The following is a 21,868-nucleotide window of genomic DNA, read 5'->3' on the forward strand; positions in this document are numbered from 1 at the left end:
CACAGCCCTCCAATAACGCCCCAGCCTGACCCTCACTGCTGTCCAATAATGGCCCAGCCTGACCCTCACGACTGTCCAATAATGCCCCAGCGTGACCTCACCACTGTCCAATAATGCCCCAGCCAGACACTCACTGCTGTCCAATAATGCCCCAGCCTGAGCCTCACCACTGTCCTATAATTCCCCAGCCTGACCCTCACCACTGTCCAATAATACCCCAGCCTGACACTCACTGCTGACCAAAACGCCCCAGCCTGAACCTCACTACAATCCAATAACGCCCAGCCTGACTCTCACCACTGCCCAATAATGCCCCAGCCTGACCCTCACTGCTGTCAAATAACGCCCCAGCCTGTCCCTCACTGCTGCCCAATAACGCCCCATTCTGACCCTCACCACCGTCCAATAACGCCCAAGCCTTACCCTCACCACTGTCCAATAATGCTCCAGCCGGACACTCACTGCTGTCCAATAACGCCACAGCCTTACCCTCACCACTGTCCAATAATGCCCCAGCCTCACCCTCACTGCTGTCCAATAATGCCCCAGCCAGGTCTCACCACTGTCCAATAATGCCCCAGCCTGACCCTAACTGCTGTCCAATAATACCCCAGCCTGACCCACATCACTGTCCAATAATGCCCCAGCCTGACCCTCACTGTTGTCCAAAAACCCCCCAGCCTGACCCTCACCACTGTCCAATTATGCCCCAAACTGACCCTCAACACAGTCCAATAACGCCCCACCATGACCCTCACCACTGTCCAATAATGCCCCAGCCTGACCCTCATTGCTGTCCAATAATGCCCCAGCCTGACCCTCACAACATTCCGATAATGCCCCAGCCTGACCCTCACTGCTGTCCAATAATGCCCCAGACTGACCCTCACCACTGTCTAATAACGCCCCAGCCATACCCTCACCACTCTCCAATAACGCTCCAGCCTAAACCTCACCACTGTCCAATAATGCCCAAGCCTGAACCTCACTATTGTCCAATAATGCCCCAGCCTGAGCCTCAACATCGTCCAATAATGCCCCAGCCTGACCCTCACCACTGTCCAATAATGCCCCAGCCTACTCCTCACTGCTGTCCAAAAACCCCCCAGCCTGAACCTCACTACTCTCCAATGATGCCGCAGCCTGACCCTCACCACTGTCCAATAATGCCCCAGCCTGAACCTCACCACTGTCCAATAATGCCCCAGCCTGAACCTCACCACTGTCCAATAATGCCCCCGCCTGACCCTCACTGCCGTGGAATAACGCCCCAGCCTGAACCTCACCACTGTCCAATAATGCCCCAGCCTAACCCTCACTGCCCTTCAATGACGCCCCAGCCTGACCCTCACGACTGTGCAATAATGCCCCAGCGTGACCTCACCACTGTCCAATAATGCCCCAGCCAGACACTCACTGCTGTCCAATAATGCCCCAGCCTGAGTCTCACCACTGTCCTATAATTCCCCAGCCTGACCCTCACCACTGTCCAATAATACCCCAGCCTGACACTCACTGCTGACCAAAACGCCCCAGCCTGAACCTCACTACAATCCAATAACGCCCCAGCCTGACTCTCACCACTGCCCAATAATGCCCCAGCCTGACCCTCACTGCTGTCAAATAACGCCCCAGCCTGTCCCTCACTGCTGCCCAATAACGCCCCATTCTGACCCTCACCACCGTCCAATAACGCCACAGCCTTACCCTCACCACTGTCCAATAATGCCCCAGCCTCACCCTCACTGCTGTCCAATAATGCCCCAGCCAGACCCTCACCACTGTCAAATAATACCCCAGCCTGAACCTCACCACTGTCCAATAATGCCCCAGCCTGACCCTAACTGCTGTCCAATAATACCCCAGCCTGACCCACACCACTGTCCAATAATGCCCCAGACTGACCCTCACTGTTGTCCAAAAACCCCCCAGCCAGACCCTCACCACTGTCCAATTATGCCCCAAACTGACCCTCACCACTGTCCAATAACGCCCCAGCATGACCCTCACCACTATAAAAATAATGCCCCAACCTGACCCTCATTGCTGTCCAATAATGCCCCAGCCTGACCATCACTGCTGTCCAATAATGCCCCAGCCTGACCCTCACAACATTCCGATAATGCCCCAGTCTGACGCTCACTGCTGTCCAATAATACCCCAGTCTGACCCTCACCACTGTCTAATAACGCCCCAGCCAACAATCACCACTCTCCAATAACGCTCCAGCCTAAACCTCACCACTGTCCAATAATGCCCAAGCCTGAACCTCACTATTGTCCAATAATGCCCAAGCCTGAGCCTCAACATCGTCCAATAATGCCCCAGCCTGACCCTCACCACTGTCCAATAACGCCCCAGCCTGACCCTCACCACTGTCCAATAATGCCCCAGCCTACTCCTAACTGCTGTCCAAAACCCCCCCAGCCTGAACCTCACTACTGTCCAATGATGCCGCAGCCTGACCCTCACCACTGTCCAATAATGCCCCAGCCTGAACCTCACCACTGTCCAATAACGCCCCAGCCTGACCCTCACTGCCGTCCAATAATGCCCCAGACTGACCCTCACCACTGTCTAATAACGCCTCAGCCTGACCCTCACTGCTGTCCAATTATGCCACAGCCTGACCCTCACCACTGTCCAATAACACACCAACCTGACCCTCACCACTGTCCAATTACGCCCCAGCCTGACCCCCACCACCGTCCAATAACTCCCCTGCCTGACTATCACCACTGTCCAATAATGCGCCATCCTGACCCTCACTGCTGTCCATTAATGCCCCAGCCTGTCACTCACTGCTGTCCAATAATTCCCCAGCTTGACCCTTTCCAATGTCCTGTAATTCCCCAGCCTGACCCTCACCACTGTCCAATAACGCCGCAACCTGACCCTCACCACTCTCCAATAATGCACCAGGCTGACACTCACTGTTGTCCAATAACGACACCGCGTGACCCTCACCACTGTCCAATAATGCCCCAGCGTGACCTTCACTGATGTCCAATAATGCCCCAGTCTGACCCTCACCACTGTCGAATAACGCCCAAGCTTGACCCTTTCCAATGTCCTATAATTCCCCAGCCTGACCCTCACCACTGTCCAATAACGCCCCAACCTGACCCTCACCACTCTCCAATAACGCCCCAGCCTGACCCTCACTGCTGTCCAAACCAACCCCCAGCCTGACCCTCACCACTGACCAATTATACCCCAGCCTGACCCTCACCACTGCCCAATCATGCCCCAGCCTGAACCTCACCACTGTCCAATAACGCCCCAGCCTGACTCTCACCACTATCCAATAATGCCCCAAACAGACACTCACCACCGTCCAATACTGCCCCAGCCTGACTCTCACTGCTGTCCAATAATGCCCCAGCCTGACCCTCATTGCTGTCCAATAATGCCCCAGCCTGACCCTCACTGCTGTCCAATAATGCCCCAGACTGACCCTCACCACTGTCTCATAACGTCCCAGCCAGACACTCACCACTCTCCAATAATGCACCAGCCTGACCCTCATTCCTGCCCAATTATGCCCCATCCTGACCCTCACTGCCGTCCAATAATGGCCCAGCCTGACCCTCACTGCCGTCCAATAATGCCCCAGCCTGACCCTCACTGCCGTCCAATAATGACCCAGACTGACCCTCACCACTGTCTAATAATGCCTCAGCCTGACCCTCACTGCTGTCCAATAAATCCACATCCTGACCCTCACCACCGTCAAATAACGCCCCAGCATGACCCTCACCACTGTCCAATAACGCACCAGCCTGATCCTCACCACTGTCCAAAAACGCCCCAGCCTGAGCCTCAACACCGTTCAATAACGCCCCAGCCTGACCCTCACCACTGTCCAATAATGCCCCAGCCAGACACTCACCACCGTCCAATACTGCCCAGGCCTGACCCTCACCACTGCCCAATATTGCCCCAGCCTGAACCTCACCACTGTCCAAAACAGCCGCAGCTTGACCCAAACTGCTGTCCAATAATGCCCCATCCAGACCCTCACCACCGTCCAATACTGCCCAGGCCTGAGCCTCACCACTGCCCAATTATGCCCCAGCCTGAACCTCACCACTGTCCAAAACAGCCGCAGCCTGACCCAAACTGCTGTCCATTAATGCCCCATCCAGACCCTCACCACCGTCCAATAACGCCCCAGCCTGACCATCACTGCTGTGCAAACCACCCCCCAGCCTGACCCTCACCACTGACCAATTATACCCCAGCCTGACACTCACCACTGCCCAATCATGCCCCAGCCTGAACCTCACCACTGTCCAAAACAGCCGCAGCCTGACCCAAACTGCTGTCCAATAATGCCCCATTCAGACCCTCACCACCGTCCAATAACGCCCCAGACAGACACTCACCACCGTCCAATACTGCCCCAGCCAGACCCTCACCACTGCCCAATCATGCCCCAGCCTGACCCTCACCACTATCCAATAATTCCACAGCCTGACCCTCACCACCCTCCAATATTGGCCCAGCCTGACTCTCACTGCTGTCCAATAATGCCCCAGCCTGACCCTCATTGCTGTCCAATAATGCCCCAGCCTGACCATCACTGCTGTCCAATAATGCCCCCGCCTGACCCTCACAACATTCCGATAATGCCCCAGCCTGACCCTCACTGCTGTCCAATAATGCCCCAGACTGACCCTCACCACTGTCTCATAACGCCCCAGCCAGTCCCTCACCACTCTCCAATAATGCACCAGCCAGACCCTCACTCCTGTCCAATAATGCACCAGCCTAACCCTCACCACTGTCCAATAGTGCCCCAGCTTGACCCTCACCACTGTCCAATAACGCCTCAGCCTGACACTTGCTGCTGTCCAATATCGCACCAGCCTGACCCTCACCACTGTCCAATAATGCCCCGGCCTGACCCTCACCACTGTCCAACTCCGCCACAGCCTGACCCTCACTGCTGTCCAATAACACAACAGCCTGACCCTCACTGCCATCGAATAACGCCCCAGCCTGAACCTCACCACTGTCCAATAATGCCACAGCCTAACCCTCACTGCCCTCCAATAATGCCCCAGCCTGACCCTCACTGCTGTCCAATAATGCCCCAGACTGACCATCACTGCTGTCCAATAATGCCCCAGACTCACCCTCACCACTGTCCAATAACGCCCCAGCCTGACACTCGCTGCTGTCCAATATCGCACCAGCCTGGCCCTCACCACTGTCCAATAATGCCCCCGCCTGACCCTCACTGCCCTCCAATAACGCCCCAACCTGACCCTCACTGCTGTCCAATAATGGCCCAGCCTGACCCTCACGACTGTCCAATAATGCCCCAGCGTGACCTCACCACTGTCCAATAATGCCCCAGCCAGACACTCACTGCTGTCCAACTCCGCCCCAGCCTGACCCTCACTGCTGTCCAATAACACAACAGCCTGACCCTCACTGCCATCGAATAACGCCCCAGCCTGAACCTCACCACTGTCCAATAATGCCACAGCCTAACCCTCACTGCCCTCCAATAACGCCCCAGCCTGACCCTCACTGCTGTCCAATAATGCCCCAGCCTGACCCTCACTGCTGTCCAATAATGCCCCAGACTGACCCTCACCACTGTCCAATACCGCCCCAGACTGACACTCGCTGCTGTCCAATATCGCACCTGCCTGGCCCTCACCACTGTCCAATAATGCCCCCGCCTGACCCTCACAGCCCTCCAATAACGCCCCAGCCTGACCCTCACTGCTGTCCAATAATGGCCCAGCCTGACCCTCACGACTGTGCAATAATGCCCCAGCGTGACCTCACCACTGTCCAATAATGCCCCAGCCAGACACTCACTGCTGTCCAATAATGCCCCAGCCTGAGCCTCACCGCTGTCCTATAATTCCCCAGCCTGACCCTCACCACTGTCCAATAATACCCCAGCCTGACACTCACTGCTGACCAAAACGCCCCAGACTGACCCTCACCACTGTCTAATAACGCCCCAGCCAAACCCTCACCACTCTCCAATAACGCTCCAGCCTAAACCTCACCACTGTCCAATAATGCCCAAGCCTGAACCTCACTATTGTCCAATAATGCCCCAGCCTGAGCCTCAGCATCGTCCAACAATGCCCCAGCCTGACCCTCACCACTGTCTAATAATGCCCCAGCCTACTCCTCACTGCTGTCCAAAAAACCCCCAGCCTGAACCTCACTACTGTCCAATGATGCCGCAGCCTGACCCTCACCACTGTCCAATAATGCCCCAGCCTGACCCTCACCACTGTCCAATAATGCCCCAGCCTGAACCTCACCACTGTCCAATAATGCCCCCGCCTGACCCTCACTGCCGTGGAATAACGCCCCAGCCTGAACCTCACCACTGTCCAATAATGCCCCAGCCTAACCCTCACTGCCCTTCAATAACGCCCCAGCGTGTCCCTCACTGCTGTCCAATAATGGCCCAGCCTGACCCTCACGACTGTCCAATAATGCCCCAGCGTGACCTCACCACTGTCCAATAATGCCCCAGCCAGACACTCACTGCTGTCCAATAATGCCCCAGCCTGAGCCTCACCACTGTCCTATAATTCCCCAGCCTGACCCTCACCACTGTCCAATAATACCCCAGCCTGACACTCACTGCTGACCAAAACGCCCCAGCCTGAACCTCACTACAATCCAATAACGCCCCAGCCTGACTCTCACCACTGCCCAATAATGCCCCAGCCTGACCCTCACTGCTGTCAAATAACGCCCCAGCCTGTCCCTCACTGCTGCCCAATAACGCCCCATTCTGACCCTCACCACCGTCCAATAACGCCCAAGCCTTACACTCACCACTGTCCAATAATGCCCCAGTCAGACCCTCACCACTGTCAAATAATACCCCAGCCTGAACCTCACCACTGTCCAATAATGCCCCAGCCTGACCCTAACTGCTGTCCAATAATGCCCCAGCCTGACCCTCACTGTTGTCCAAAAACCCCCCAGCCAGACCCTCACCACTGTCCAATTATGCCCCAAACTGACCCTCACCACTGTCCAATAACGCCCCAGCATGACCCTCACCACTATAAAAATAATGCCCCAACCTGACCCTGATTGCTGTCCAATAATGCCCCAGCCTGACCATCACTGCTGTCCAATAATACCCCAGCCTGACCCTCACAACATTCCGATAATGCCCCAGTCTGACGCTCACTGCTGTCCAATAATACCCCAGTCTGACCCTCACCACTGTCTAATAACGCCCCAGCCAACCCTCACCACTCTCCAATAACGCTCCAGCCTAAACCTCACCACTGTCCAATAATGCCCAAGCCTGAACCTCACTATTGTCCAATAATGCCCAAGCCTGAGCCTCAACATCGTCCAATAATGCCCCAGCCTGACCCTCACCACTGTCCAATAACGCCCCAGCCTGACCCTCACCACTGTCCAATAATGCCCCAGCCTACTCCTCACTGCTGTCCAAAACCCCCCCAGCCTGAACCTCACTACTGTCCAATGATGCCGCAGCCTGACCCTCACCACTGTCCAATAATGCCCCAGCCTGAACCTCACCACTGTCCAATAAAGCCGCAGCCAGACCCTCACCACTGTCCAATAACGCCCCAGCCTGTCCATCACTGCTGTCCAATAACACACCAGCCTGACCCTCACTGCCGTCCAATAACGCCCCAGCCTGACCTTCACCACTGTCCAATAATGCCCCAGCCTGACCCTCACTGCCGTCCAATAACACCCAAGCCTGACCCTCACCACTGTCCAATAATACCCCGGACTGACCCTCACCGCTGTCCAATAATTCCCCAGCCTGACCCTCACTGCAGTCCAATAATGTCACAACCTGACCCTCACCACAGTCCAATAATGACCCAGCCTGACCCCCACCACTGTCTAATAACGACCCAGCGTGATCCTCACTGCCGTCAAATAACAACACAGGCTGACCCTCACCACTGTCCAATAATGCCCCAGCCTGACTCTCACCACCGTCCAATAATGCCCCAGCCTGACCCTCACCACAGTCCAATAACGCCCCAGCCTGACTCTCACCAATGTACAACTACGCCCCAGCCTGACCCTCACTGCTGTCCAATAATGGCCCAGCCTGCCCCTCAACACTGTCCAATAATGCCCCAGCATGTCCCTTACCACTTTCCAATAATGCGCCAGCCTGATTCTCACAACCGTCCAAAAACGCCCCAGCCTGACCCTCATTGCTGTACAATAATGACCCAGCCGGACCCTCACTGCTGTCCAATAATGCCCAAGCCTTACCCTCACCACTGTCCAATAACGCCCCAGCCTGACCCTCACTGCTGTACAATTATGCCACAGCCTGACCCTCACCACCGTCCAATAATGCCGCAGCCTGACCCTAACTGGTGTCAAATAACGATCCATCCTGACCCTCACCACCGTCCAATAAGGCCCCAGCCTGACCCTCACTGCTGTACAATTATGCCACAGCCTGACCCTCACCACCGTCCAATAATGCCGCAGCCTGACCCTAACTGGTGTCCAATAACGTCCCAGCCTGACACTCACCACTGTCCAACTACGCCCCAGCCTGACCCTCAGTGCTGTCCAATAACACACCAGCCTGACCCTCACCACTGTCCAATTATGCCCCAGCCTGACCCTCACCACTGTCCAATAACGCCGCAGCCTGACTGGAACTGGTGTCCAATAACGCCCCAGCCTGACACTCACCACTATCCAACGACGCCCCAACCAGACCCTCACAGCTGTCCAATAACACACCAGCCTGACCCTCACCACTGTCCAATTACGCCCCAGCCTGACCCCCACCACCGTCCAATGACGCCCCTGCCTGACTATCACCACTGTCCAATAATGCGCCATCCTGACCCTCACCACTGTCCAATAATGCCCCAGCCTGACCCTCACTGCTGTCCATTAATGCCCCAGCCTGTCCCTCACTGCTGTCCAATAATTCCCCAGCCTGACCCTTTCCAGTGTCCTATAATTCCCATGCCTGACCCTCACCACTGTCCAATAATGCCCCAGCCTGAACCTCACCACTGTCCAATAATATCCCAACCTGACCAAAACTGCTGTACAATAATGCCCCATCCAGACCCTCACCACCGTCCAGTAACACCCCAGCCTGACCCTCACCACTGTCCAATAATGCCCCAGCCAGACTCTTACCACCGTCCAATACTGCCCAGGCCTGACCCTAACCACTGCCCAATAATGCCCCAGCCTGAACCTCACCAATGTCCAATACAGCCGCAGCCTGACCCAAACTGCTGTCCAATAATGCCCCATCCAGACCCTCACCACCGTCCAATAACGCCCCAGCCTGACCCTCACTGCTGTCCAACCCCCTCCCCCAGCCTGACCCTCACCACTGACCAATTATACCCCAGCCTGACCCTCACCACTGCCCAATCATGCCCCAGCCTGAACCTCACCACTGTCCAACACTGCCCCAGCCTGACCCTCACCACAATCCAATAATGCCACAGCCTGACCCTCACCACCGTCCAATATTGGCCCAGCCTGACTCTCAGTGCTGTCCAATAATGCCCCAGCCTGACCATCAGTGCTGTCCCATAATGCCCCAGCCTGACCATCACTGCTGTCCAATAACGCCCCCGCCTGACCCTCACAACATTCCGATAAGGCCCCAGCCTGACCCTCACTGCTGTCCAATAACACCCCAGCCTGACCCTCACTGCTGTCCAATAACGCCCCAGCCTGACCCTCACTGCTGTCCAATAATGCCCCAGCCTGACCCTCACTGCTGTCCAATAATGCCCCAGCCTGACCCTCACAACATTCCGATAATGCCCCAGCCTGACACTCACTGCCATCCAATAACACCCCAGCCTGACCCTCACTGCTGTGCAATAATGCCCAAGCCTTACCCTCACCACTGTCTAATAACCCCCCATCCTCGCGCTCACCACTGTCCAATATTGCCCCAGCCTAACTCTCACTGCTGTCAAATAATGCCCCAGCCTGACCCTCAACACTGTCCAATAACGCCCCAGCCTGACACTCGCTGCTGTCCAATATCGCACCAGCCTGGCCCTCACCACCGTCCAATAATGCCTCCTCCTGACCCTCACTGCTGTCGAATAACACACCAGCCGGACCCTCACTGCCGTCGAACAACGCCCCAGCCTGAACCTCACCACTGTCCAATAATGCCCCAGCCTAACTCTCACTGCTGTCAAATAATGCCCCAGCCTGTCCCTCAACACTGTCTAATAACGCCCCAGCCTGACACTCGCTGCTGTCCAATATCGCACCAGCCTGGCCCTCACCACCGTCCAATAATGCCTCCTCCTGACCCTCACTGCTGTCGAATAACACATCAGCCGGACCCTCACTGCCGTCGAACAACGCCCCAGCCTGAACCTCATCACTGTCCAATAATGGCCCAGCCTGACCCTCACGATTGCCCAATAATGCCCCAGCGTGACCTCACCACTGTCCAATAATGCCCCAGCCTGACCCTCACTGCTGTCCAATAATGCCCCAGCCTGAGTCTCACCACTGTCCTATAAGTCCCCAGCCTGACCCTCACCACTGTCCAATAATACCCCAGCCTGACACTCACTGCTGACCAAAACGCCCCAGCCTGAACCTCACCACAATCCAATAACGCCCCAGCCTGACTCTCACCACTGCCCAATAATGCCCCAGCCTGACCCTCACTGCTGTCAAATAACGCCCCAGCCTGTCCCTCACTGCTGCCCAATAACGCCCCATTCTGACCCACACCACCGTCTAATAACGCCCAAGCCTTACCCTCACCACTGTCCAATAATGCCCCAGCCTGACCCTCACCACTGTCCAATAATGCCCCAGCCTCACCCTCACTGCTGTCCAATAATGCCCCAGCCAGACCCTCACCACTGTCCAATAGTACCCCAGCCTGAACCTCACCACAATCCAATAACGCCCCAGCCTGGCTCTCACCACTGCCCAAAAATGCCTCAGCCTGACACTCACTGCTGTCCTATAACGCCCCAGCCTGAACCTCACCACAATCCAAGAACGCCCCGGCCTGACTCTCACCACTGTCCAATAATGCCCCAGCCTGACCCTAACTGCTGTCCAATAATACCCCAGCCTGACCCTCACCACTGTCCAATTATGCCCCAACCTGACCCTCACCACTGTCTAATAACGCCCCAGCCAGACCCTTACCACTCTCCAATAACGCTCCAGCCTAAACCTCACCACTGTCCAATAATGTCCCAGCCTGAGCCACAACAACGTCCAATAATGCCCCAGCCTGACCCTCACCACTGTCCAATAATGCCCCAGCCTACCCAAAATTCTGTCCAAAAACCCCCCAGCCTGAACCTCACCACTGTCCAATGATGCCCCAGCCTGACCCTCACCACTGTCCAATAAGGCCCAAGCCTGACCCTCACCACTGTCCAATAATGCCCCAGACTTACCATCACCGCTGACCAATAATTCCCCAGCCTTACCCTCACTGCAGTCCAATAATGTCACATCCTGACCCTCACCACTGTCCAATTATGCCCCAACCTGACCCTCACCACTGTCTAATAACGCCCCAGCCAGACCCTCACCACTCTCCAATGACGCTCCAGCCTAAACCTCACCACTGTCCAATAATGTCCCAGTCTGAGCCACAACAACGTCCAATAATGCCCCAGCCTGACCCTCACCACTGTCCAATAATGCCCCAGCCTACCCAAAATTCTGTCCAAAAACCCCCCAGCCTGAACCTCACCACTGTCCAATGATGCCCCAGCCTGACCCTCACCACTGCCCAATAAGGCCCAAGCCTGACCCTCACCACTGTCCAATAATGCCCCAGACTGAGCCTCACCGCTGTCCAATAATTCCCCAGCCTTACCCTCACTGCAGTCCAATAATGTCACATCCTGACCCTCACCACTGTCCAATAATGACCCAGCCTGAACCCCCACCACTGTCTAATAACGACCCAGCGTGATCCTCACTGCCGTCAAATAACACCCCAGGCTGACCCTCACCACCGTCCAATAATTTCCCAGCCTGACACTCACCACTGTCCAATAACGCCCCAGCCTGACTCTCACCACTGTCCAATAACGCCCCAGCCTGACTCTCACCACTGTCCAATAATGCCCCAGCCTGAAACTCACTGCTGTCCAATAACGCCCCAGCCTGACCCTCACCACTGTCCAATAATACCTCAGCCTTACCGACACCAATGTCCAATAATGCCCCAGTATGACCCTCACCACTGTCCAATAACGCCCCAGCCTGACCCTAACTGGTGTCAAATAACGATCCATTCTGACCCTCACCACCGTCAAATAAGGCCCCAGCCTGACCCTCACTGCTGTACAATTATGCCACAGCCTGACCCTCACAGCTGTCCAATAATGCCGCAGCCTGACCCTCACAGCTGTCCAATAATGCCGCAGCCTGACCCTAACTGGTGTCCAATAACGTCCCAGCCTGACACTCACCACTGTCCAACTACGCCCCAGCCTGACCCTCAGTGCTGTCCAATAACACACCAGCCTGACCCTCACCACTGTCCAATTATGCCCCAGCCTGACCCTCACCACTGTCCAATAACGCCGCAGCCTGACTGGAACTGGTGTCCAATAACGCCCCAGCCTGACACTCACCACTGTCCAACGACGCCCCAACCAGACCCTCACTGCTGTCCAATAACACACCAGCCTGACCCTCACCACTGTCCAATTACGCCCCAGCCTGACCCCCACCACCGTCCAATGACGCCCCTGCCTGACTATCACCACTGTCCAATAATGCGCCATCCTGACCCTCACTGCTGTCCATTAATGCCCCAGCCTGTCCCTCACTGCTGTCCAATAATTCCCCAGCCTGACCCTTTCCAGTGTCCTATAATTCCCATGCCTGACCCTCACCACTGTCCAATAATGCCCCAGCCTGACCCTCACCACTGTCCAATAATGCCCCAGCCTGAACCTCACCACTGTCCAATAATACCCCAACCTGACCAAAACTGCTGTACAATAATGCCCCATCCAGACCCTCACCACCGTCCAGTAACACCCCAGCCTGACCCTCACCACTGTCCAATAATGCCCCAGCCAGACACTCACCACCGTCCAATACTGCCCAGGCCTGACTCTCACCACTGCCCAATAATGCCCCAGCCTGAACCTCACCACTGTCCAATAAAGCCGCAGCCTGACCCAAACTGCTGTCCAATAATGCCCCATCCAGACCCTCACCACCGTCCAATAACGCCCCAGCCTGACCCTCACTGCTGTCCAAACCCCCCCCCAGCCTGACCCTCACCACTGACCAATTATACCCCAGCCTGACCCTCACCACTGCCCAATCATGCCCCAGCCTGACCCTCACCACTATCCAATAATGCCACAGCCTGACCCTCACCACCGTCCAATATTGGCCCAGCCTGACTCTCACTGCTGTCCAATAATGCCCCAGCCTGACCATCAGTGCTGTCCAATAATGCCCCCGCCTGACCCTCACAACATTCCAATAATGCCCCAGCCTGACCCTCACTGCTGTCCAATAACGCCCCAGCCTGACCTTCACCACTGTCCAATAATGTCACAGCCTGACCCTCACCACTGTCTAATAACGACCCAGCCTGATCCTCACTGCCGTCCAATAACACCCCAGGCTGACCCTCACCACTGTCCAATAACGCCCCAGCCTGACCTTCACCACTGTCCAATAACACCCCAGCCTGACCCTCACTGCCGTCCAATAACGCCCCAGCCTGACCTTCACCACTGTCCAATAATGACCCAGCCTGACACTCACCACTGTCTAATAACGACCCAGCCTGATCCTCACTGCCGTGCAATAACACCCCAGGCTGACCTTCACCACTGTCCAATAATGACCCAGCCTGACACTCACCACTGTCCAATAACACCCCAGCCTGACCCTCACTGCCGTCCAATAACACCCCAGGCTGACCCTCACCACTGTCCAATAATGCCCCAGCCTGACTCTCACCACTGTCCAATAATGCCCCAGCCTGACTCTCACCACTGTCCAATAATGCCCCAGCCAGACTCTCACCACTGTCCAATAATGCCCCAGCCTGACTCTCACCACTGTCCAATAACTCACCAGCCTGACCCTCACTGCCGCCGAATAACGCCCCAACCTGACCCTCGCCACTGTCCAATAATGCCCCAGCCTGACCCTCACTGCTGTCCAATAATGGCCCAGCCTGACCCTCAACACTGTCCAATAATGCCACAGCGTGACCCTCACCATTGTCCAATAATGTCCTAGCCTGATGCTCACAACTGTCCAATAATGCCCCAGCCTGACCCTCACTGCTGTCCAATAATGGCCCAGCCTGACCCTCAACACTGTCCAATAATGCCCCAGCGTGACCCTCACCATTGTCCAATAATGTCCTAGCCTGATGCTCACAACTGTCCAATAACGCCCCAGCCTGACCCTCACTGCTGTCCAATAATGCTCCAGCCTGACCATCACTGCTGTCCAATAATGCCCAAGCCTTACCCTCACCACTATCCAATAACGCCCCTGCCTGACCCTCACCACTGTCCAATAACGCCCCAGCCTGACTCTCACCACTGTCCAATAACGCCCCAGCCTGACTCTCACCACTGTCCAATAATGCCCCAGCCTGAAACTCACTGCTGTCCAATAACGCCCCAGCCTGACCCTCACCACTGTCCAATAATACCTCAGCCTTACCGACACCAATGTCCAATAATGCCCCAGTATGACCCTCACCACTGTCCAATAACGCCCCAGCCTGACCCTAACTGGTGTCAAATAACGATCCATTCTGACCCTCACCACCGTCAAATAAGGCCCCAGCCTGACCCTCACTGCTGTACAATTATGCCACAGCCTGACCCTCACAGCTGTCCAATAATGCCGCAGCCTGACCCTCACAGCTGTCCAATAATGCCGCAGCCTGACCCTAACTGGTGTCCAATAATGTCACATCCTGACCCTCACCACTGTCCAATAATGACCCAGCCTGAACCCCCACCACTGTCTAATAACGACCCAGCGTGATCCTCACTGCCGTCAAATAACACCCCAGGCTGACCCTCACTACCGTCCAATAATTTCCCAGCCTGACACTCACCACTGTCCAATAACGCCCCAGCCTGACTCTCACCAATGTACAACTACGCCCCAGCCTGACCCTCACTGCCGTCCAATAACGCCCCAGCCTGACCCTCACTGCTGTCCAATAATGGCCCAGCCTGACCCTCAACACTGTCCAATAATGCCCCAGCGTGACCCTCACCACTGTCCAATAATGCCCCAGCCTGATTCTCACAACTGTCCAAAAACGCCCCAGCCTGACCCTCATTGCTGTCCAATAATGCCCCAGCCTTACCCTCACCACTGTCCAATAACGCCCCAGCCTGACGCTCATCACTGTGCAATAATGCCCCAGCCTGACCCTCACTGCTGTCAAATAATGCCCCAGCCTGACCCTCACCACTGTCCAATAATACCCCAGGCTGACCCTCACCACTGTCCAATAATGCCCCAGACTGACCCTCACCACCGTCCAATAATTTCCCAGCCTGACCCTCACCACCGTCCAATAATTTCCCAGCCTGACACTCACCACTGTCCAATAACGCCCCAGCCTGACTCTCACCAATGTACAACTACGCCCCAGCCTGACCCTCACTGCCGTCCAATAACGCCCCAGCCTGACCCTCACTGCTGTCCAATAATGGCCCAGCCTGACCCTCAACACTGTCCAATAATGCCCCAGCGTGACCCTCACCACTGTCCAATAATGCCCCAGCCTGATTCTCACAACTGTCCAAAAACGCCCCAGCCTGACCCTCATTGCTGTCCAATAATGCCCCAGCCTTACCCTCACCACTGTCCAATAACGCCCCAGCCTGACGCTCATCACTGTGCAATAATGCCCCAGCCTGACCCTCACTGCTGTCAAATAATGCCCCAGCCTGACCCTCACCACTGTCCAATAATTCCCCAGCCTGACCCTCACCACTGTCCAATAACGCCCCAGCCTGACTCTCACCAATGCCCAAAAATGCCCCAGCCTGACACTCACTGCTGTCCAATAACGCCCCAGCTAAACACTCACTGCAGTCCAATAATGTCACAGCCTGACACTCACTGCTGTCCAATAACGCCCCAGCTAAACAGTCACTGCCGTCCAATAATGCCCCAGCCTGACGTTCACTGCTGTCCAATAATACCCCAGGCTGACCCTCACCACTGTCCAATAATGCCCCAGACTGACCCTCACTGCCGTCCAATAACGCCCCAGCCTGACCCTCACTGCCGTCCAATAATGCCCCAGCCTGACCCTCACTGCTGTCCAATAATGTCCCAGCCAAACCCTCACTGCAGTCCAATAGTGTCACAGCCTGACCCTCACCACTGTCCAATAATTACCCAGCCTGACCCTCACCACTGTCTAATAACAACCCAGCCTGATCCTCACTGCCGTCCAATAACACCCCAGGCTGACCCTCACCACTGTCCCCTAATTCCCAAGCCTGACCTTCACCACAGTCCAATAACGCCCAGCCTGACCCTCACCACTGTACAACCACGCCCCAGCCTGACCCTCACTGCCGTCCAATAATGGCCCAGCCTGACCCTCAACACTGTCCAATAATGCCCCAGCGTGACCCTCACCACTGTCCAATAACGTCCCAGCCTGATTCTCACAATTGTCCAAGGACGCCCCAGCCTGACGCTCATCACTGTCCAATAATGCCCCAGCCTGACCCTCACTGCTGTCAAATAATGCCCCAGCCTGACCCTCACCACTGTCCAATAATTCCTCATTCTGACCCACACCACTGTCCAATAACGCCCCAGCCTGACTCTCACCAATGCCCAATAATGCCCCAGCCTCACACTCACTGCTGTCCAATAACGCCCCAGCCAAACCCTCACTGCAGTCCAATAATGTCACAGCCTGACCCTCACCACTGTCCAATAATGACCCAGCCTGACCCTCACCACTGTCTAATAACGACCAAGCCTGATCCTCACTGCCGTCCAATAATGCCCCAGCCTGACGCTCACTGCTGTCCAATAATACCCCAGGCTGATCCTCACCACTGTCCAATAATGCCCCAGCCTGACCCTCACCGCAGTCCAATAACGCCCCAGCCTGACCCTCACCACTGTACAACTACGCCCCAGCCTGACCATCATTGCTGTCCAATAATGCCCCATCCGGACCCTCACTGCTGTCCACTAATGCCCAAGCCTTACCCTCACAACTGTCCAATAACGCCCCAGCCTGACCCTCACTGCTGTCAAATAATGCCCCAGCCTGACACTCACCACTGTCCATTAATTCCCCAGCCTGACCCTCACCACTGTCCAATAACGCCCCAGCCTGACCCTCACTGCCGTCCAATAACACCCCAGCCTGACACTCACTGCTGTCCAATAACGCCCCAGCCTGACACTCACTGCTGTCCAATAATGCCCCAGGCAAACCCTCACTGCAGTCCAATAATGCCCCAGCCTGACCCTCACTGCCGTCCAATAACGCCCCAGCCTGACACTCACTGCTGTCCAATAATGCCCCAGGCAAACCCTCACTGCAGTCCAATAATGTCACAGCCTGACACTCACCACTGTCCAATCATGACCCAGCCTGACCCTGACCACAGTCTAATAACGACCCAGCCTGATCCTCACTGCCGTCCAATAACACCCAAGGCTGACCCGCACCACTGTCCAATAATGCCCATAGCCGGACCCTCACTGCTGTCCAATAATGCCCAAGCCTTACCCTCACCACTGTCCAATAACGCCGCAGCCTGACGCTCATCACTGTTCAATAATGCCCCAGCCTGACCATCACTGCTGTCAAATAATACCCCAGCCTGACCCTCACCACTGTCCAATAATTCCCCAGCCTGACCCTCACCACTGTCCAATAACGCCCCAGCCTGACTCTCACCAATGCCCAATAATGCCCCAGCCTGACACTCACTGCTGTCCCATAACGCCCCAGCCTTACCCTCACCACTGTCCTCTTATTCCCCAGCCTGAACCTCACCACAATCCAATAACGCCTCAGCCTGACTCTCATCACTGTCCAATAATGCACCAGCCTGACCCTCACTGCTGTCCAATAATGCCACAGCATGACCCTCACTGCTGTCCAATAATACCCCCGCCTGACCCACACCACTGTGCAATAATGCCCCAGCATGACCCTCACGACTGTCCAATAACGCCCCAGCCTGATCCTCACCAGTGTCCAATAACGCCCCAGCCTGACCCTCACTACTGTCCAATAATGCCCCAGCCTGAGCCTCAACACCGTCCAATAACGCCCCAGCCTGACCCTCACCACTGTACCAATAATGCCCCAGCCTGATCCTCTCTGCTGACCAAAACCCCCCCCAGCCTGACCCTCACCACTGTCCAATTATGCCCCAGCCTGATCCTCACCAGTGTCCAATAACGCCCCAGCCTGATCCTCACCACTGTCCAATAAGGCCCCAGCATAACCCTCACCACTGTCCAATAACGCCACAGCCTGAAGCTCCCTGCTGTCCAATAACACCCCAGCCTGACCCTCACTGCCGTCCAATAACGCCCCAGCCTGACCTTCACCACTGTCCAATAACACCCCAGCCTGACCCTCACTGCCGTCCAATAACGCCCCAGCCTGACCTTCACCACTGTCCAATAATGTCACAGCCTGACCCTCACCACTGTCTAATAACGACCCAGCCTGATCCTCACTGCCGTCCAATAACACCCCAGGCTGACCCTCACCACTGTCCAATAACGCCCCAGCCTGACCTTCACCACTGTCCAATAACACCCCAGCCTGACCCTCACTGCCGTCCAATAACGCCCCAGCCTGACCTTCACCACTGTCCAATAATGACCCAGCCTGACACTCACCACTGTCTAATAACGACCCAGCCTGATCCTCACTGCCGTGCAATAACACCCCAGGCTGACCTTCACCACTGTCCAATAATGACCCAGCCTGACACTCACCACTGTCCAATAACACCCCAGCCTGACCCTCACTGCCGTCCAATAACACCCCAGGCTGACCCTCACCACTGTCCAATAATGCCCCAGCCTGACTCTCACCACTGTCCAATAATGCCCCAGCCTGACTCTCACCACTGTCCAATAACGCCCCAGCCTGACTCTCACCAATGTACAACTACGCCCCAGCCTGACCCTCACTGCCGTCCAATAACGCCCCAGCCTGACCCTCACTGCTGTCCAATAATGGCCCAGCCTGACCCTCAACACTGTCCAATAATGCCACAGCGTGACCCTCACCATTGTCCAATAATGTCCTAGCCTGATGCTCACAACTGTCCAATAATGCCCCAGCCTGACCCTCACTGCTGTCCAATAATGGCCCAGCCTGACCCTCAACACTGTCCAATAATGCCCCAGCGTGACCCTCACCATTGTCCAATAATGTCCTAGCCTGATGCTCACAACTGTCCAATAACGCCCCAGCCTGACCCTCACTGCTGTCCAATAATGCTCCAGCCTGACCATCACTGCTGTCCAATAATGCCCAAGCCTTACCCTCACCACTATCCAATAACGCCCCTGCCTGACCCTCACCACTGTCCAATAACGCCCCAGCCTGACTCTCACCACTGTCCAATAACGCCCCAGCCTGACTCTCACCACTGTCCAATAATGCCCCAGCCTGAAACTCACTGCTGTCCAATAACGCCCCAGCCTGACCCTCACCACTGTCCAATAATACCTCAGCCTTACCGACACCAATGTCCAATAATGCCCCAGTATGACCCTCACCACTGTCCAATAACGCCCCAGCCTGACCCTAACTGGTGTCAAATAACGATCCATTCTGACCCTCACCACCGTCAAATAAGGCCCCAGCCTGACCCTCACTGCTGTACAATTATGCCACAGCCTGACCCTCACAGCTGTCCAATAATGCCGCAGCCTGACCCTCACAGCTGTCCAATAATGCCGCAGCCTGACCCTAACTGGTGTCCAATAATGTCACATCCTGACCCTCACCACTGTCCAATAATGACCCAGCCTGAACCCCCACCACTGTCTAATAACGACCCAGCGTGATCCTCACTGCCGTCAAATAACACCCCAGGCTGACCCTCACCACCGTCCAATAATTTCCCAGCCTGACACTCACCACTGTCCAATAACGCCCCAGCCTGACTCTCACCAATGTACAACTACGCCCCAGCCTGACCCTCACTGCCGTCCAATAACGCCCCAGCCTGACCCTCACTGCTGTCCAATAATGGCCCAGCCTGACCCTCAACACTGTCCAATAATGCCCCAGCGTGACCCTCACCACTGTCCAATAATGCCCCAGCCTGATTCTCACAACTGTCCAAAAACGCCCCAGCCTGACCCTCATTGCTGTCCAATAATGCCCCAGCCTTACCCTCACCACTGTCCAATAACGCCCCAGCCTGACGCTCATCACTGTGCAATAATGCCCCAGCCTGACCCTCACTGCTGTCAAATAATGCCCCAGCCTGACCCTCACCACTGTCCAATAATACCCCAGGCTGACCCTCACCACTGTCCAATAATGCCCCAGACTGACCCTCACCACCGTCCAATAATTTCCCAGCCTGACACTCACCACTGTCCAATAACGCCCCAGCCTGACTCTCACCAATGTACAACTACGCCCCAGCCTGACCCTCACTGCCGTCCAATAACGCCCCAGCCTGACCCTCACTGCTGTCCAATAATGGCCCAGCCTGACCCTCAACACTGTCCAATAATGCCCCAGCGTGACCCTCACCACTGTCCAATAATGCCCCAGCCTGATTCTCACAACTGTCCAAAAACGCCCCAGCCTGACCCTCATTGCTGTCCAATAATGCCCCAGCCTTACCCTCACCACTGTCCAATAACGCCCCAGCCTGACGCTCATCACTGTGCAATAATGCCCCAGCCTGACCCTCACTGCTGTCAAATAATGCCCCAGCCTGACCCTCACCACTGTCCAATAATTCCCCAGCCTGACCCTCACCACTGTCCAATAACGCCCCAGCCTGACTCTCACCAATGCCCAAAAATGCCCCAGCCTGACACTCACTGCTGTCCAATAACGCCCCAGCTAAACACTCACTGCAGTCCAATAATGTCACAGCCTGACACTCACTGCTGTCCAATAACGCCCCAGCTAAACAGTCACTGCCGTCCAATAATGCCCCAGCCTGACGTTCACTGCTGTCCAATAATACCCCAGGCTGACCCTCACCACTGTCCAATAATGCCACAGACTGACCCTCACTGCCGTCCAATAACGCCCCAGCCTGACCCTCACTGCCGTCCAATAATGCCCCAGCCTGACCCTCACTGCTGTCCAATAATGTCCCAGCCAAACCCTCACTGCAGTCCAATAGTGTCACAGCCTGACCCTCACCACTGTCCAATAATTACCCAGCCTGACCCTCACCACTGTCTAATAACAACCCAGCCTGATCCTCACTGCCGTCCAATAACACCCCAGGCTGACCCTCACCACTGTCCCCTAATTCCCAAGCCTGACCTTCACCACAGTCCAATAACGCCCAGCCTGACCCTCACCACTGTACAACCACGCCCCAGCCTGACCCTCACTGCCGTCCAATAATGGCCCAGCCTGACCCTCAACACTGTCCAATAATGCCCCAGCGTGACCCTCACCACTGTCCAATAACGTCCCAGCCTGATTCTCACAATTGTCCAAGGACGCCCCAGCCTGACGCTCATCACTGTCCAATAATGCCCCAGCCTGACCCTCACTGCTGTCAAATAATGCCCCAGCCTGACCCTCACCACTGTCCAATAATTCCTCATTCTGACCCACACCACTGTCCAATAACGCCCCAGCCTG

This window comes from Chiloscyllium punctatum, chromosome 16, assembly GCF_047496795.1.
Source record: "Chiloscyllium punctatum isolate Juve2018m chromosome 16, sChiPun1.3, whole genome shotgun sequence".
NCBI lineage: Eukaryota > Metazoa > Chordata > Chondrichthyes > Orectolobiformes > Hemiscylliidae > Chiloscyllium > Chiloscyllium punctatum.